At 42.9% G+C, this 19621-nt stretch overlaps 1 protein-coding gene and 1 pseudogene across 2 annotated transcripts in view; one reads left to right on the top strand and one right to left on the bottom strand.

Annotated features, from left to right (window-relative positions):
- TMEM232 (transmembrane protein 232) overlaps window positions 1-19621 on the top strand; it is a 129595-nt gene that overhangs the window by 10170 nt on the left and 99804 nt on the right. The gene's annotated exons all lie outside the window — the stretch shown is intronic.
- LOC133376573 (tigger transposable element-derived protein 1-like) lies at window positions 563-13123 on the bottom strand (annotated as a pseudogene).

The following is a 19621-nucleotide window of genomic DNA, read 5'->3' as shown; positions in this document are numbered from 1 at the left end:
AGCAGTATCACTGATATTCTTTCTGACATTTTCAAAGTCTTTTCACATTTTGTGTGAAGCTGTTTAAATGGAACTTGTCATTAGTCCTAAGTGTGTTGGGCTAAAACAAAAATGCAGTCATTTTCAAACAATTGGTTTGCAATATAATGGCTTGGTGGTAAAATAATTCTCCACTTCCATCTTAAGCATCTGGTCTTACAACTGCTCATCAGATTCACATATACAAATACAGTAGGGCCCCACTCATACGGCAGGTTAGGGACCAGACCCCCACCGAATAGTGAAAAGTGACAAAAAGTGGACCATAGCATTGCCCTCTCCCACCACCACCCTGCTTGCTCGCTCACTCGCCCTCATTACAGTGGCAGGCTCCCTGCTGCGGATCGCAGGCAGGGAGCTGCCCACCCACTTGCTGGCTAGTCTGCGTCCGCTCGCTTTCCCACCGCTGGCTCCCTCGCTCGTCCTCCCTCCTGCCTGCTCCCTTGCTCTCTCCCCCCACTCACTCACCCTCCCCCCACCCCCTCCACTTGCTCACTCACTCGGTGCACACACATTGCTTACCTTAAAATCTTTGAGTGTTGGCTGCAGCGCTTCTATCTTTGCTGGGTCTCCACGGTTTGCGGCTGATGCAGGAGTTATGCAGGTGCTTGGCATTGTCCACTCTTTCAGCCTTTAGGGCTATGGGGCTGGCTGGCTCTCCATTGCGTGGCAAGCCTTCTTCGTTGCCCCTGGAGCTGGCATATTTTGCCCCAGGAGCTGGTACATTTTCATCATCTGACTCCAAGTCATCCAAGTCTCCCTCATCTGACTCATCAACGAATCTTATTCGTTTTGATGGTGGAGACTTGCATGAAGCTCTTGCAGTTGATGTTGAAGATTGTTCAAGGCTAGCTGTTGCTGTTGAAGGTTGCAATGGTACTTTCTTAAAGTAGGAAAGCAATGAACTTTGCCTCATGACTTCCCGTCTCCTTTCCCTTAGAGTTTCTTTATAGCTTGCAATACTGTTTAGAAGGCTTGCATTCACTTTAGAACTTCTTTTGAAATTTGGATCAATCCTCTCAAAAGCTGCCATCCCCGTTTCTATACAGTTGATAGCTTCTTCCAATTCCTTGGTTGTCATTTCTCTACGCACAGCAGGACTATCATCAGGATGGGACTCCTGTTCATGAAACTTCCTTCTTTGCTCTTCAATAAGAAGACGATCTTCGTCTGTTAGGGTCTCGTCATGAGAGACAAGCAATTCTGCCACATCCTCAGGCTCGACTTCCAGTTCTAATTCCCTTGCCATTTCTACAACATTTGTAGCGACTTCCACCACTGGATTCTCAGCCTTCACAATCGTCCATAAGTGTGGGAATTAGCTTCTTCTAAACACCTTTCATTGTTGTTTCAACTTCCTCCCATGTATCTCTAATAGTTTTTATACCATCCAAAATTGTGAAGCCTTTCCAAAATTATTTTAATTTATTTTTCTTTACCCCGCTACTGTACCACTGTCTAAGGCATTTATACCCTTAGCAAAAGTTATTCTTAGGTAATAGGATTTAAACGCTGCAATTACACCTTGGTCCATAGGCTGCAGCAATGAAGTTGTATTTGCAGGTAGAAAAATAACATTTATTCTTCCACGGGACAAACTATGGATTAAACTAGCAAATACTAACATCGATAAAAGGCTGCTTTCTCTGATTTACAATCTATATCAGCACACCTCACTTCGTGTCCGTTGTGGCCGTGAGGGAGGTTTGACCGACTCCATCTTTTCTAATAAGGGGGTGAGACAGGGGTGCATACTAGCACCCCTGTTATTTAATTTATACCTAAATGACCTGAGAGCATCTTGCCTCTCTCAGGAATTCCACTCCCCAAAAATTGCAGAAATAAGATGCCCTCTGCTTTTGTACGCAGACGACGCGGCCCTTCTCTCCCTTTCAAAAGTAGGGCTTAAATGAATGCTACGAGCTTTCATGTTCTATTGCAGTGAAAATCGATTGATTATTAACTTCTCCAAAACCAAAATTTTGGTATTTTCCAATTGTAAAACAACCTCTGTCTGGTCAATTAACGGTCATCAAATAGAACAGGTCCCATATTATAGATACTTAGGGATTATCTTTCACTACTCGATGAACTGGACTACCCATATAAGAGCAGCAATTATGAATGCCCGTAACACGATCAAGGGCGTGTTACGCTTCTTTTCCAAGGGTGGGCAGTACGTGCCAGCTGTCATCCAGGTTTTCAAAGTCAAAATCATCCCCCAGCTCTTATATAGGATCCCCATTTGGATACATTCATTTAATTCCTCGGTGGAATCAGTTCTTTCACTTCTCTTATGCAGGGTGCTAGGCATCCCAAGATGTGTTACCTCTGCAGCTCTCAGACTAGAATGCGGTCTCACATCTTTGGAATGCCAGGCATGGTTGATGGGGGTGAACTTTTGGGTCTCACGAGCGTTTAACCCACGGCCAGGATATTTAACTGCCCTCTGGAATGATGATTTTACATCTAATTGGTGTAAAAAATTTACAGCGAAATTATTACGGTTAGTTTTTTTCGCGGAATATTTAGCATCCCAACCATTTTCCATGGCAAAAGCCCAAATTCGATCTCGGCTTAGAGATTCTGACTTACAATCTACGATCAGCGGAGCCACTAAAATATGTTCTCCTCTTTTTTTGAAACTAAAAATGGTCCCTGAAAATTATGCTCCCTATTTGGACTACCTTACAGTACCTAAATTTAGACTAGCTTTTACGAAGGCCAGATTCAATTCTCTGCACTCAGCACTGTTGAAAGGAAGGTATGCTGGTCTCCCTGTTGTACAACATCTTTGCCCATGTGGAATGGGCTCCATCGAAACCCTTCACCACATGGTTTTAAACTGTCCCCTATACTCTTCGCTAAGGGACAGTTTAAGATCTTTCCCTCTTGCTACTAAGGTATTCTTCCAAGCCCCCGGAAACTATAGTATCTTACCTATTGGCTGGTTCAGATAGGGAAACTTCCCTCCAAGTAGCTAAGTTTATGCAGGCCTCCCAACAAATACGGCTAACCTTGCCCTCTTAACTGAATGCTCTTGCTTCGAAGCAATTTTATTTTGTATTCTGTTTTATTGTCATTCTGTTCCTTTTGTATATATACTGTATTTTGTATCTCTTGTTTTATAGTGGGTCCTTGACCATAATAAACTTATGATGATTTAAAACATTTATTCTTGTACAAACCAATTAGAGCTCTAGGATGGCCAGGGGCATTGTCTGCAAGAAGTAAAATCTTAAAAGGAATGTTCTTTTCCTTGCAGTAAGCCTCAACCATAGGCTTAAAATAGCCCGTGAACCAATTTGAGAAAAGATTGCCAGTCATCCAAGCTTTTGAACTGGATTTATAATAAACAGGGAGGCTAGCTTTTGCATAGTTCTTTAGGGCCCTAGGATTTTCTGAGTGATAAATCATCATAGGTTTTAACTTGCAATCACCAGCAGCATTAGCCCCTAACAAGAGAGTTAGCCTGTCTTTTGCAGCTTTGAAGCCAGGCATTGACTTCTCCTCTTTAGCAATAAAAGTCCTAGATGACATCTTCCAACATAGGTCTGTTTCATCCACGTTGAAAATCTGCTGCTTAGTATATCCACCATCTTCGATGATCTTAGAAAGCTCACGTGGATAACTTTCTGCAGCTACTGCATCAGCACTAGCTGCTTCACCCTGCACTTTAATGTTGTGGAGATGGCTTCTTTCCTTAAACCTATTAAACCAGCCTCTGCTAGCTTCGAATTTATTCTCAGCAGCTTCCTTGCCTCTCTCAGCCTTCATAGCATTGAAAGGGCCTCGCCCTGGATGATGGCTCAGCTTAAAGGCACGTTGTGACTGGTTTGAACCCACCTGTACACTACGTTCAAGATCAAAGGCCCTCCTCCGGGTGCCTACTCCAAGGGAAGCTCAGAGAATGGCAACAAAGGAGAGGGCCTTCTCAGTGGTGGCCCCCAAATTATGGAATGATTTGCCTGACGAGGTGCGCCTGGCGCCAACACTGTTATCTTTTCAGCACTAGGTCAAGACTTTCCTCTTCTCCCAGGCATTTTAGCATGTGTTTTATATTGTTTTAAATTTTTAATTTGTGTTTTAAATTGTTTTTTAAAAGATGTATCTTAAATTGTATTTGTTTTTAGTAACTGTAAACCGCCCAGAGAGCTTCGGCTATGGGGCAGTATACAAGTATAACAAACAAACAAACAAACAAACAAATAAACAAACAAATCCACAGCAGTAAAAGTTTTTCCATGTCAGCAATAAGGCTATCATGTTTTCTTATAACTTTAGTGTTCACTGGTGTAGCACTTTTAATTTCCTTCAACACTTTCTCCTTAGCGTTCACAATTGTACTGTTTGGCGAGCCAAACCTAGCTTATGGCCTATCTCAGCCATAGACATGCCTTGCTCACTTAGCTAATGTCATAAGAATGACTTACAGTCCTTCCAGGTAGAGACAATAACCACTTGACATGGGTATATCCAAGGCACTATGATTTATTGCAATAAATGGCGCACCATGCGACACACAAGGGGTGAGGCAAGAAGGAGTGCCCCTTTAAATTTTCCTTTAACATTCCCCCCTTTTCAACTTTTTTTTTTAATGTTGAACTACAGGAATCCTTGCATCAAGTCGCGATGCCTTTGTTCTGCTCTTATTGATTCTTTTAAGTCAGCCAGTTCCAAGAGGGTAACAGGAGCATTCTGAGTTCTGCAAAAGGTTCGTAGCAGATTTGGAATGCATTGGATACAGCATCCAATTACTATGAGAATTATCATAAAGCCAATAATCCCACAAATTAACGATCAGAGCCACCCCATGTCAGGCAACCATGAAGTTAACCATGACCACAGGGAGCCTCCTTGGAGGTCTTCCTTAACCCTTTCCCATTCCTCTATAGTCTTTTGGGCGGAGGAAATGTGCTGATTGATATATTGGCTTTTATCAGGAATAAAGGTGCAACATTCTTCCTTTATGACAGCATATGCACCATTTTGGGATGCCAAAATATAGTCAAGTGCTGCTCTATTTTGCAAGACAACAAGGCTCATTTGCCTTTGTTCAATACTTGAGGCATTTATGACTTTAAGTGTCTCATTGGCAAACTTTTCAACAAAAGTAGATAATTTATTATACAGGGTGGCCAATTTCCCTGTACCATAGTGGGGTAGGAGAATCATGCCAAATCTGTCACTTTCCGATATGACAGATGGTACTACTCTGTGGGGCCTTCCAGAAGGCAAAGACTTCATAATTCGGTAAGGGGGGGAGAAGGAACGCATAGTAACAGGAGCCATACCAGCCTCCAGGAAGCCATTTATATGCAGATCGGCCACATACCCACCAGGAGTCATCTGTCGCTAATGCGCTTTGAAGGCCTTGGGTCCACATATTTACAAACTCCAAGGAAAGAGTAATCATCATGGGCTGTGTTGAGTTTGCCATAGTGCCATTTGGATAAGCGAGTGGAACAGAAACATTTTGAATGGGGGTAAAGTAATATTCACAAATACTTTCCCCAGCAAACCATTTGGCCTTATTTGTAGAATTTAACTTGAAGCAAAGCAGGCCTTTTACTCCACCCCTAAGAAGAATTGGCTTGGGCCTTTCAGAGGGGTAATAAGGATTCCAGGTAATGTTTCTTAAAACAGAGTTTTCTATTTCTCTAGAGCAATTTTTTTCCCATTCTGCCATGGAAAATTCTTGTTTTTGTTTAAACATCCAATAGTGGCACAAATCTGACCAATTCCACAACACCAGACGCCAGGGTAATCCACCGGCGTGGTGAGGGATTTGGGAACAGATCCAACAATTTGAAACTTTTAGAATATCAGCCAATGAAGCTTTCATGGCTTCATAGGAGTTAGTTAAGACTCCATGGACTAATTCTGGGTCTTCCCATGTCCAACTAGATGGTACTTCTAGCATGGACATAAGAAGTGTGGTCAATATGAGAAATATTTCAATAATCTTAGACACCATTTTGACTATATGGCAAGGTACGTTCCCAGGGGTCCAGCTTATTCTATAGGGGACACTGTCAATTGAAACACAGAAACACAAGTACAGAAAAATAATCCACAAGAGAAATAGCCCACTTTTTCTTTTGGGCAAAAGCAAAGAGTTTCATTTAAGACGAATAAACCGTGTCTTCAGGCCAAGACCCGGAACCGTCTCCGAGAGCCACTTTTCTTCAGGGGTCTTCTCCTTCCCTTCTCCAGCTGCTAGGGCTTTGGCTGCCCCGTCGTCAGCTGCTTCTCGTCCCAGTCCGTAGTCGGCTGCTTCTCGTCCTGGTTTACATCTAGTATAGTGTATCCAGCTGTCCTTTCCTGCTAGCTTGTCGGGCTGGCCAAGAGGACCAGATAAAGACCCTCCCACCTCAGTTCTAGCGTCTTACGGTGATATTTCTTCACGTAGACATGTTGTCCAGGCTTTATGGAGTGTGCATCTACATCCAAGGGCAAGGGTTGATTCACAGCCAAATATCTGTGGAGAGATTTGAACTGCTTCTGATAATTTATAAGAAACTTAATAATTGTGGAATCCAATATAACATAAGGTGGTACAAAGGGAGTTATAGCGTTCCATCGCTGAGGTGGCCTACCAAATAGAAACTCAAATGGAGAAATTTTTAAAGTTCCCCTTTAAATATTAGTTCTAATATTGTGAAGTGCCAAGGGCAGGGCATCAGGCCACCTCAGTTTCGTTTCTAAAGTTAATTTTAAAAGGGCTGTTTTCAAGATAGATTTCATTCTCTTAACTTGGCCCGAACTCTGTGGGTGCCAAGGGGTGTGTAATTTCCATTCAATTCCCATTGTCTTTGCAACAATTTGAGTTATTTCTGCAATAAAATGAGTTCCTTGATTGGAATCTAAGGCTCTGCCTGAGGATAATTACCTGAGGATAATTTCCTTCAGCAAAATCCTAGCCACCTCCAAGGCAGTTGCATGATGCGTAGGAAAGGCTTCTACCCACCCAGTCAATTGATCAACTATGACAAGGAGATATCTAAATCCCCTACTCTTTGGTAATTCAGCAAAGTCAATTTGAAGGCTCTTGAAGGGAGTGAAAGCCCAAGGTTTTCCCCCAGGAGGACCTTCCTTTAGTCCTCTTGGGTTTGTCCTCTGGCAAATGCTACAATTAGAAACTATTTCTTGGGCTCTTTGATGCACAGTAGGAGCAAACCATTGTCTTTGAACTGAGTCTACTAATTTTGAGGTTCCCCAATGCATTTGTTTATGCATTTGTTGCAACAATAAGCGGAGGGGTTCTGGGGGGATGCCAAATATTCCTTCCTGGGTACGATAAATACCCTGGTTATCAGGCAACAGTCCACTCTTCTCCCAAAGAGACTTAACTGGTGGGGGAAGGGTTGCGTGCCACTGCTTCAATTCCATTACAGTGTTCTTTGGTTCTAACTGAACTTCCTCTAGGACTGTTTGAAAAATCAGGGGTTCTTGCAATGATGCCCTTTGAGCAGCTCTATCTGCTCTATGATTTCCCTTCGTCATATCTGTAACATCCACGGAATGTCCCCTGCAGTGCATAATGGAGATAGCTACGGGTAAATGTATACTTTCCAAAAGGCTGGAGACCAAACGGGCATTTGCTATTTTTGTTCCTGCCGCGGTTAAGAACCCTCTTTGTTTCCATAGCTGGCCTATAGCTTGAGTAATTCCAAAAGCATATTTGGAATCTGTGTAAATGTTAATGCTCTGACCTTCTGCTAACTGACAGGCTCTTGTTAAGGCATACAATTCAGCCGCCTGAGCACTGAAGGTAGAAGGTAAGGCCATAGTCACTACTGCATATCCTGATTTTCTCTCTCCATTTATGATTTTTGAACTTCCATCACAAAAATAAACAAGGTCTGGGTTTCCTAATGGTACATCAGATAAATCTCTGGGTTTTTCACATAGCTTTACTACATCCACACAAGAATGAGGTATACCGTCCTCCTTGGTAGGTAAGAGAGTAGCTGGATTGAGTGTGGAGCACCTTCGAATAATGACATTCTCTGAGGTTAGGAGTTGTGCTTCATACTTATTCAGTCTTTGATTGCTGAAATGTTGTGTATTCTTTTGATTCAGTAACAGGCTTACTGCATGTGGTACATACAAAGTGACATCATGTCCTAAAATTAGTTCCTGTGCCTTTTGCAAAATCAGGGCAGCAGCCGCCACTGCCCTTAGGCACCCTACAGCTCCTTTTGCTACTGGATCCAATTGAGCTGAAAAATAAGCCACTGGTCTATGGTAGGTGCCCAGGGTCTGAGTTAAGACCCCAGAAGCTACCCGCCTTTGCTCATGTATGTACAAAGAGAAGGGTTTTCTGTAATCTGGCAGTCCCAAAGCAGGTGCAGAGGCCAAGGCGGATTTAATTCGCACAAATTTAGTCTCTAACTCCTTGTTCCATCGTATCTCATCTGGTTCATTCTGTGTGGTGGTTTGTATCAAAGGTTTGGTCAATTCGCCATAGCCAGGGATCCAGGTGCGACAGAACCCTGACATGCCCAGGAATCCTCTCATTTGGCGCTTAGTCCTGGGTTTAGGAAAATTTACAATGAAATCTATCCTATCCCTGGACAGGGATCTTTCTCCTGGTTTTAGAACGTGCCCGAGGTATTTTACTTCTTCCTTAGCAAATTGGATTTTAGATGGTGAAACCTTATGATCCTTATAGGCTAGGGCCAACAATAAGGTATAAGTATCCTTTTTACAAGCCTCCAAATTTGGGGAACACAGGAGGAGGTCATCCACATAAATTAGAAACTGGGACCCATTGTCCATCCTGACATCCTGAAGGTCCTGATGCAAATATTTACTGAAAGCTGCTGGACTTTCATAATATCCCTGAGGTAAGCGGCACCAGGTCAGCTGACAGATAGGGGGCCAAGTAAATGCAAAAAGGTATCTACTATCCTCATGTATTGGGATAGAGAAAAATGCTGAGCACAAATCTATAACTGTATAGAATGCAGTATCAGGAGGAATGGCTGTTAGGATGGTGTAAGGGTTGGGAACCACTGGGTGGCGTGGTATTACAAAGGAATTCACCTTGCGAAGGTCTTGCACCATCCGGTAAACTGGTTTCCCCTCCTCATCCACCTTTGGCTTTTTAACAGGTAAGATAGGAGAGTTACAAGGTGAGCTACAAGGCTCTAGGATTCCTTGCAACAAATAAAAATTCACAAGTTTACTCAAACTATCCCTTGCCTCTTGAGGGATTGGATACTGCTTGACACAGGGATAAGGCAAGTCCTTTCTTACTCTGATTTTAATAGGACTTATGGATTTTAAAAGTCCAACTTCATCACTTTTATGTCCCCACAACCAAGGGGGTAGAGAATCTATAAGTTCTTTAAGATCTTCTGAAATTTGATCTTCCTTTTTCTCTGGCATGGTTAATTCAGAGGCACACTGCAAAATTTTACTACTGGGTATGTCTAAATACAACCCATCTGGTGTGCATTTAATTTACACAATAAGTCCTGACCTACGATTCATAGGTCCATCTGTCAGCAAAAAGGTGTGTTCCACAGTTAAGGGTCCAATTTGGGCCATCACTGGGTTTGACAGAGAGCAATTTTGGGGTTCTCCAGTTACTCCTACAATTGTCCTCTTTACTTCACTTTTGGGAACTGCTGTGGTGGGTATAGACGAGAGAGTTGCCCCTGTGTCTATAAGACATTGGTATTGATGATTTCCAATTTGTAAATCTATTACTGGTTGTTTTTGTGGCAATAGCCAGGAAGCTGCTAAAAAACAGTGACCCTCTCCAACTAGTAGTCAGTCTTCTAAAACATCATCAGATGCAAAATCAATCAAGGCTTGTTCAGCTGTATCTGAAACAAACTGAACTCCTCCATATCCTGGGGATCTTCCTCTTCCCTGTCCTCTTCCTCACACTCTTCCTCTGAAACCTCCTCTGGCCTTCTGTGGGACAATTTCTCCGAAAATGTCCTTTTTCCCCACAGGAAAAACATACATAATTCCTGTCTGTCATCTGGATCCCTTTCCCTCTATAGGGTTTTTTGCTTATTTGGCTCAAAGCCGCTGCAAACATGTGAATGGCCTTCTCTTTCTTTTCTTGTTTACTCTGGCACTCTTTATTATTGTGAGCTATAGTGGCCCATGTAAGGATCTGAGACATCTCAGAATGGTCATAAGTGTCCTTGCTATTCAGCATCCTTCTGATGTGAGGGTCTGTAATGCCCACCTTAAACAGGCCCCTCATTAAAGCCAAATTTATAGGATCTTCAGGGTCCATGCCACCCCAGACCCGTACTGCCTCTTTTAGTCTCTGATAATAATCTCCTGGATGTTCATCAGGTTTCTGCTTTATTTCTCCTACTTTTTGCCAACTGATCTGTCTTTTGCCCGCTTCTTTCATTCCTTCTAAAAAGGCTTGTCTGTACCTTTTAAGGCCCCATTCATGGTCACTATTATTAGGTTCCCAATTTGGATTTCATACGAAAGTCTGGGCGTTTAGTTCTGGGAGATTTGCCATACTAGGGTCTCCTTGATTTCTGACCTGTAATCGTGTTAATATAGGTCCTGCTTTAGCCACAATTTCTTCTGCCTCAGCATCAGTTAGAAGGGCTTTTACTAAAGTTTGAATATCTTCCCATGAGGGTTTATGGGTCATAAAGATAGTTTCAAAAGTCCTACATGCCCCTTCTGGATCATCTCTGAACCTAGGAGACTGGCTCTTCCAATTCAACAAATCTGATGTAGAAAATGGGACATGAACCACTTGGTTTTCTATTTTGTTCGGCCCTTGCACTGGAACAACCCGAAGTGGAAACATCCCATTTGGATCTTGTTCCAGTGTTGATGGTGCTGTGGGTGTTACTGGGACCAACTCTGCTGCTATTGGTTTTGGCACAGGGGAACCCAAGATTTCCCATAATGGTTTGACACTAGATTCTGAGTGTACTCCAGCAGTGCTTCTTAAATTATATCGCCTTAAAGTCTCAGATGTAGACCAGGCAGATGTAGGTTTATGTTTGAGAACAAGTTTTGGGATTCTTTGTTCAACGTTTTGGGGTGCGAGAACAGGGGGCAATTGAGGATACTGTCCTGCAGATTGGAGAGAGGGATCATCTAAGATATCCATCTCCTCAACCTCAGAGTACGGTGGGGAAACGGCTGCGGCCAGTTGGGGAGTCTTTTTCTCAACAAACTCATAAAACAAATACAAATATATCATCTGTCCAGGATGTTGATCCTCTAGAAAAAGCCACACAGGACCTTCTCTCAATCCCGCCAACTAAAACAGCTAGGTTGGCGGGGACAAGAGAGACGGCATTCTCAGTGGCGGCCCCCACTCTCTGGAACTCCCTCCCGTATGACCTTCGACATGCCCCTTCCCTGAATGTATTCCGCCAAGCTTTGAAGACCTGGCTCTTCAGACAGGCCTTTGGGACTTACGGGGAGGGTTAAATTTTTACGACAAATAGCCTACTACTCTGTACTGGAACTGTTTTATTGTTTTATTGTTATATTGTATTTTATGATGTATTTTATTATGATGTAATGTATTGTTGTTAAATTGTACGTCGCCTAGAGTGGCCATTGGCCAGATAGGCGACCCACAAATTAAATTATTATTATTATTATTATTATTAATCTTTGATTCTCAAAGGTACCATCTTCTGGCCACTGATCCTCAGGGGGCCATAGGGTGGTATAATTTGGCCAGACGTCCTGGCACAATTTTATAACTTTTGTTTTTGACAAGCTGGCACCTCCTCCTGGCTTTAGCCAATTTGCTAGAACTCGAGCCAGGGGAGTGTTTGGTTTTACTTTACTAAATGTACTTCCCATGGTGCTTTCTAGGTGGGATCTTGTTGTGTGTGGGTGTGCAAGCCTATACCTTCCTTGCCATGCAAGGACTTATCAGGGAGCGCTATCCTTTATGTGGAACCTTTACCAACAAGCAATCACACTTCTCGCACTTCCACATCCCGTAGGTCTGGGAGCAGTTTGCCGCTGAGGGGCTACGCTACCCACATTTGCAAAGGACGGGCTCAATCAAGCCGGGTGTGCTTCACCGTGCAAGGGTTATAACGGGGTTTCCCCCTCACCAGGCACGAGAGTCGTCTTCCAGCCACAAACACAAATTCATCAGCCAAACACACAGGTTCCGTTTCCCAGACACATCCCAACCTATCTCTACTTTCCTCCCAATTGCTTTTCTCTATTTCTCAGTCCCGGGACATACTCACCAGTGCTGGAGCTTGGCATTGGAAGTCAACCTACCCATTTCTTCTGCAGGCTCCTTTGTCGCCCGGGGAGCCACCAGTCCCTGCTTGGTCCAGGATCCCGCCAAAACTGGGCGGTGAGTGCTTGTGATCACAGGGCAAGAGAAGGGGAAAGGAGCCCCCCAGAACAAACCTGGAGCCCCACATTGGGTGCCAAACCTGTCATAAGAATGACTTATGGTCCTTCCAGGTAGAGACAATAACCACTTGACACGGGTATATCGAGTCCAAGGCACTATGATTTATTGCAATAAATGGCACACCATGCAACACACAAGGGGTGAGGCAAGAAGGAGCGCCCCTAGCCCCTAAAACCAGAGATTTTTATACCCTTAGCAAAACAAGCTGGTTAATTTTACACCCATGTTTGTTATGCTCTGCTTAATCAGTAGTCTAATTAATCTTTTCCCAAGGGTTCAACGGTTTAATCCTTACTTTTGCAAACGCAAGTTTAAACAGTGAGTCACAGTCTGCTGACCATGCCTTAAGTTTTTAAACAAACAAACAAATACAAGCAGTATCTGACCCTTTATCATGCTGTTTATGCTGTTTGTACACATCTTGTGCTTACTCATTACCAACTTTATAAGGCAAACAGGAGGCAGATATTTAAGAAACATCTTGAACAAACTTCCTTAATCTTAAGGACTTTGTACAATCCTAAGGCATTTAGGCTTTAAAATAGCAAATAGCATTCCCTAACAGATACTTTGAACTACCAAGGGTTAAAATTTTCCTTTAACACTAATCATTTCTAACTTAGCACTTAAAGTAAGAGGCTTACAACTCCTTTTTTTATCACTAGTACTACACTGGGATGCCATTGTAATTAACACAAAAATATTATATATATTTAATATATATATAATATATATTAATATATATATTATATTATTATGCAGTATTACTGTACTGTATATTATATACAATATTATATATATATTATATTTATATGTTATAAATCAATTTATATATTATAAATTATTATATATTTTTATATATATTTATACAGTACTGTATACAGTATATATAAATATTGTATTGTATAATATAATAACCTTAACCTTTGAAAGTTTGGAAAATTGCCAGAATATAGAGAGATGCAGAGCTCACAAATGCTGAATCAGACTGAATCACCGACAATAAAATGGTGCCCGATGCCCTTTTTGGACTCAGCTGCTGAGCATGTTGTCAGAGCTTGGAAATGTTACAACTCCCATCAGCCCAACTGTAGTTTAAAAAAGTAACTTTTCCAAGCTCTGACGATGCGCTCAGCAGCTGAGTCTGAGAAGGACATCAGGCGTCATGCTGCAAAAACGCTGAAAAAGCGGAACAAGTGCAGAAGATAGCGAACATGGATATAATTGAAAACCGCCACATTAGCGAAGCACCAAGAAGCAGAGCGCCGCAAAGCGGGGCCCTACTATACTGTTATTAGGACTAGCAGCCTTTGATAATTTGCATAAGGTGATGCTTGTGAGGCATGAACCTGTAAAGAGCTATGTGTCCACTTCATAATCAGATAAATTGTGCCTCCAATTATAAACTCATGGACAGATGACCTGTTTCTGTCTTGCAGAATCACATTGATTTTCTGTACTATGAAAAGGTAAGCATATAAAGTCTTATAAGAGCTAGTGTAGCATATTGGCCAAAAGACTGAGCAACGAATTGGGAATTCCCTGATTCAATTCTATACATTTAAAGCATATTTAAAGCATCCCCCTCAAGAATCCTGGGAACTGTTGTTTACGCCTACACAAAGCTATAATTCCCAGCACCCTTAAAAACTAAGTTCCCAGGATTTTTTTGGTGGGGGGGATGTACTTTAAATGTGCTTTAAATGTGAGGTGTATCTGCGGCTCTTATCTCTGCCATGAACTTGCTGGGGTGAGCTTACAAGGTGAATTCACTAGTGGCCTGCGATATGTAGGATAATAAAACTGACTTACCGTATTACATGGTGCACACAAATGCTATTATTTTTAATAAAACAAGTTATAGCAGAAGCAATCTATTTTCTTCTGCCTATAGGAGGAGTACTTGTGCAGCTTTTCTCCATTACTTCAGGACAGGTGGATGTAGCATCTGTTGAGCTCCTCCCTATCACAAAGTTATGAAGGCAGCTGATACACTTTTGGGGGGGTCATGAGGTGACATCTTTCCTAGCTTGCATTCCTGTGGCATTATCTGTGTATAATTTCCAGAGGGGTAGTCTATTCTTACACTTGCACAAACATTTGCAACACAGCAAAGGCTTAACTAGAAATTAATGTACAGTAGAGGGAGCACTCTACAAAGCATACTGAGCCTTCAATTGGGCTACTACAGATATTATGATATCTGTACATATGCTTCATATGCTTTCCCCTGCTCTTGCCTCTTAATCAACAAGAAAGTGAAAATGCCATGCTTGTGCTTTAGTTTGTTAGAAAGCCTTGTTCTCTGCAGAGCTCATAGAGCAGAGAGTTATTGATATTTTGGTGTTTTGAACCACATACATAGTTATCATTTTGTCCTTCTAGGATCAACTTTCTTCTGTGCATTTATAGGCTTTGTTTTTATCCACCGCAATTATTTCAACAGTGTGTTAAATCCAGGTGAGAGGAGATAAGGAGAAAAAGAGCTTGTGGTAGGGCTGAGGGAAACACGTTCTGAACAAAGCCAAGGGGTAGTAGTGGAGATCATGAGGGATCCTCTTGGATGAGATGGAAGAGTCTGCTAATTTCGGTTCTCTGTTTCTCATTTTTCTGTGCTTAAATTTGGTCCTCCACATTTCTGTAGCAATTTGCGATTTAAAAAAAAAATCCTCATGAAAATTCTTCAGCATTTTAGTGCAGATTTCTCCCAATAAACACGTTTGTATGCAGTTTTGACTAATGTATGCATTTTTTGCAAGTAATTTATCCCAATCAACACTGGCAATCACTTGTTGTTTTATTTGAGCTTCCTCACCCTTACTTGTTTATTATTATTATTATTAACTTTTGATACAGAATTACACATTAATTACAGCCTCCAAACACGAGTACTGCTTGACATAAAAAGAAAAATTATATAACCAGAACAAATCTGAAACTCCCCTCTCCCATTTGCTGCAGAATATTGAATTTAAAGCCCACATATAATAGAGGTCAAAAAATTCTTAAGATAAAGTTAAAAAACAAATATAGGACACATACATATATCAATATGGGTTTTTAAAGGACCTATCATTGTCTATCAACTTATAAATACTAAAACAAAAAAGACAAAATTAACGTACATACAATGTTAGGCGTTCCAGATTCTAGCGTAATGTGGTGGAGGCCCTCTACCATGTTCTTTTTGATTTACATAGACTATAAATGGATACCAAGTTTCATAGAAATTGTCTTTCTTGGTAATACCTTGGGATACTCTCAATTTGATCGTTAATTTTTCCATAAAAGCAAGATACCATGCTTTCCTATACCAATAATCCACTGTAGCTCCTTGTAATGATTTCCAGTGTGTAGCTATAGTAATTCTGGCGGCCATCAGTAAATGACCTAATAGAGTTTTATAGATTATACCTTTGTTTGCTCCTTCAAATAGATTGAGCACCGCCAATTGTGGTGTTCTGTTTATTTGTTTGAAGATGATTATTTCGATTTCATTAAAGATTAAAATCTAAACTTTTTGTACTGAGGCACACTCCCACCACATGTGGTGGTAAGTTCCAGCCATCATACATCCTCTCCAACATCTGGGGGAGTGTATCCAATTAATTTGAGATAGCTGTATTGGTGTTAAATACCATCTGTGAGCTATTTTTAACATGGTTTCTCTTATTTGGTTGGAAGAGGTTTTCACCAGAGGTTTATTCCAAAACTTTTTCCATTCTTCCTCCTTGACTTCTACTTGCCAATCACCTTCCCATATTCTCTTTAATCCAGATATTTATTTATTGTATTTATGTACCGTCCCATAGCTGAAGCTCTCTGGGCGGTTTACAGTAACTAAAAACATTAAAAACAAATATACAAATTTAAAACACATCTTTTAAAAACAATTTAAAACACAATTTTAAAATTTAAAACAATTTAAAAACACATGCTAAAATGCCTGGGAGAAGAGGAAAGTCTTGACCTGGTGCCGAAAAGATAACAGTGATGGCGCCAGGTGCACCTCGTCAGGTAGATCATTCCATAATTTGGGGGCCACCACTGCGAAGGCCCTCTCCCTTGTTGCCACCCTCCAAGCTTCCCTTGGAGTAGGCACCCAGAGGAGGGCCTTTGATCTTGAATGCAGTGTACGCGTGGGTTCATATCGGGAGAGGCGTTCCATCAGGTATTGTGGTCCCAAGCCATGTAAGGCTTTATAGGTTAAAACCAGCACCTTGAATTGAGCTCGGAAACATACAGGCAGCCAATGCAAGCGGGCCAGAATCTGTTTTATATGTTCAGACCATCTGGTCCCTGTTACTAATCTGGCCACTGCATTTTGCACAAGTTGCAGTTTCTGAACCGTCTTCAAAGGCAGCCCCACATAGAGTGCATTGCACTAATCTAACTTGGAGGTTACCAGAGCATGGACAACTGAAGCCAGGTTATCCCTGTCCAGATAGGGACATAGTTGGGCCACCAACCGAAGCTGGTAGAAGGCACTCTGTGCCACTGAGGCTACCTGAACCTCAAGTGACAGAGATGGTTCTAGGAGAACCCCCAAGCTATGAATCTGCTCCTTCAGGGGGAGTGCAACCCCATCCAGGACAGGTTGGACGTCCACCATCCGGTCAGAAGAACCACCCACTAGCAGCATCTCAGTCTTGTCTGGATTGAGCCTCAGTTTATTAGCCTCATCCAGTCCATTGTCGCAGCCAGGCACCGGTTCAGCACATTGACAGCCTCACCTGAAGAAGATGAAAAGGAGAAGTAGAGCTGCGTGTCATCAGCGTACTGATGGCAACACACTCCGAAGCTCCGGATGACCGCACCCAACGGTTTCATGTAGATGTTGAACAGCATGGGGGACAGAACTGACCCTTGTGGAACCCCATACTGGAGAGTCCAGGGTGCCGAGCAATGTTCCCCAAGCACCACCTTCTGGAGCCGACCTGCCAAGTAGGAGCAGAACCACCGCCATGCAGTCCCTCCCACTCCCAACTCAGCCAGGTTTCCCAGAAGGATACCATGGTCGATGGTATTGAAAGCCACTGAGAGATCAAGAAGAATCAACAGAGTCACACTCCTCGTCTCTCTCCTGACAAAGGTCATCATACAGGTCAACCAAGGCTGTTTCAGTGCCAAAACCAGGCCTGAAACCTGACTGAAATGGATCCAGATAATCAGTCTCATCCAAGAGTGTCTGAAGCTGGCCCGCAACCCCTCGTTCCAGGACCTTACCCAGGAATGGAACATTTGCTACCGGCCTATAGTTATTAAGATTTTCTGGGTCCAACGAGGGCCTCTTCAGGAGTGGTCTCACTACAGCCTTTTTCAGGCATCCAGGGACCACCCCCTCTCGCAGAGAAGCATTAATCACTTCCCTGGCCCAGCTGGCTGTTCCATCCCTGCTAGCTTTTATTAGCCAAGAAGGACAAGGATCCAGCACAGAAGTGGTTGCACGAACCTATCCAAGCACCTTGTCAATGTCAAGCTGTACCAACTGAAACTCATCCAAGAAATCGGGACAAGGCTGTGCTCTGGATACCTTGCTTGATTCACCTGCTATAACACTGGAGTCTAAGTCCTGGCGGATGCCAAAGATTTTATCCTGGAAGTGCCTAGCAAATTCATTACAGTGGGCTTCAGATGGTTCTACCATGTCCCTGGGGCCAGAGTGTAATAACCCCCGGACAATTCTGAAGAGCTCCACTGGGCGGCAGATTGATGTTTTGATAGTGGCAGCAAAATATTGGGGTTTTTTTCTGCCCTCACTGCCCCTAAATACAGCTTACCATAGGCACCTACCAGTGTATAATTGCATCCACTAGGAGTTCTTCTCCATCTGCACTCAAGCCTTTTCCTATATTGTTTCATCACTCTCAGCTCTGGGGTATACCATGGAGCTGTACGAGCTCTACACAGGAGATGGCACTCAGGAGCAGTCATGTCAACCACCCGGGTCATTTCTGTATTCCACAGTTCAACCAGGATTTTGACATGAGCGCCAGCCCTATCAGCCGGAAAACTCCCCAGAGCCCTTTGGAAACCATCCGGATCATTAGTCTCTGGGGGTGGACCAACTTAATAGGTCCCCCACCCTTGCAGAGGAGAAAAGCCGCTGTAAGTCTAAACTTCAGCAAGCAGTGATCTGTCCATGACATAGGGACTGATGTAAGGCCCCCCACATTCAGGTAATCAACTCCATGTCCAGTTTCAAAAACCAAATCTAGAGTATGGCCTGCTACATGTGTTGGGCCAATGACATATTGGGACAGTCCCATGGTTGTCATGGACACCATGAAATCCTGAGCCGACCCAGATAACGTGGCCTTGGCATGGATGTTGACATCCCCCAGAACCAACAATCTGGGGGATCTCAACAGTACACCCGAGACCACCTCCATCAGCTCAGCTACGGAGTCTGTTGGGCAGCGGGGTGGGCGGTACACCAACAGAATCCCCAGTCTGTCCCGCTGACCCAATATAAGGTGCAAACACTCCAGACCACTAGTCACATGAACAGGGTGCTTGCAGAGGGAGATGGAGTTCCTATAGACCACAGCAACCCCCCCTCCCCAGCCCTCAGGTCTACCCTGATGCTGAACCAGGTACCCTGGCTGGCATAGCTGGGAGAGACTGACTCCTCCCTGCTCACCTACCCAGGTCTCAGTTATACATGCCAGATTGGCTGCCTCATCCACTATTAAATTGTGAATGAGGGAGATCTTATTATGCAGATCAGAAAAGGTACCGCCAGGGCCAAGAAGATGCCAGCATGGTTAACGAGCAAAGTCAAGGAAGAGGCAAAAAGTCTTCCTTCAGAAAATGGAAGTCTTGTCCGAATGAAGAAAATAAAAAAGAACACAAACTCTGGCAAAAGAAATGCATGTAGACAATAAGGGATGCTAAAAAAGAATTTGAGGAGCACATTGCTAAGAACATAAAAACCAACAACAAAAAATTCTATAAATACATTCAAAGCAGGAGACCATCTAGGGAGACAATTGGACCCTTGGATGATAAGGGAGTCAAAGGTGTACTAAAGAACGATAAGGAGATTGCAGAGAAGCTAAATGAATTCTTTGCATCTGTCTTCACAGTGGAAGATATAGGGCAGATCCCTGAACCTGAACTAACATTTGCAGGAAGGGATTCTGAGGAACTGAGACAAATAGTGGTAACGAGAGAGGAAGT

The sequence above is a fragment of the Rhineura floridana genome, chromosome 1 (genome assembly GCF_030035675.1).
Source record: "Rhineura floridana isolate rRhiFlo1 chromosome 1, rRhiFlo1.hap2, whole genome shotgun sequence".
NCBI classification, from domain to species: Eukaryota; Metazoa; Chordata; class Lepidosauria; order Squamata; family Rhineuridae; genus Rhineura; species Rhineura floridana.
This window is presented reverse-complemented; position numbering and strand designations above follow the sequence as displayed.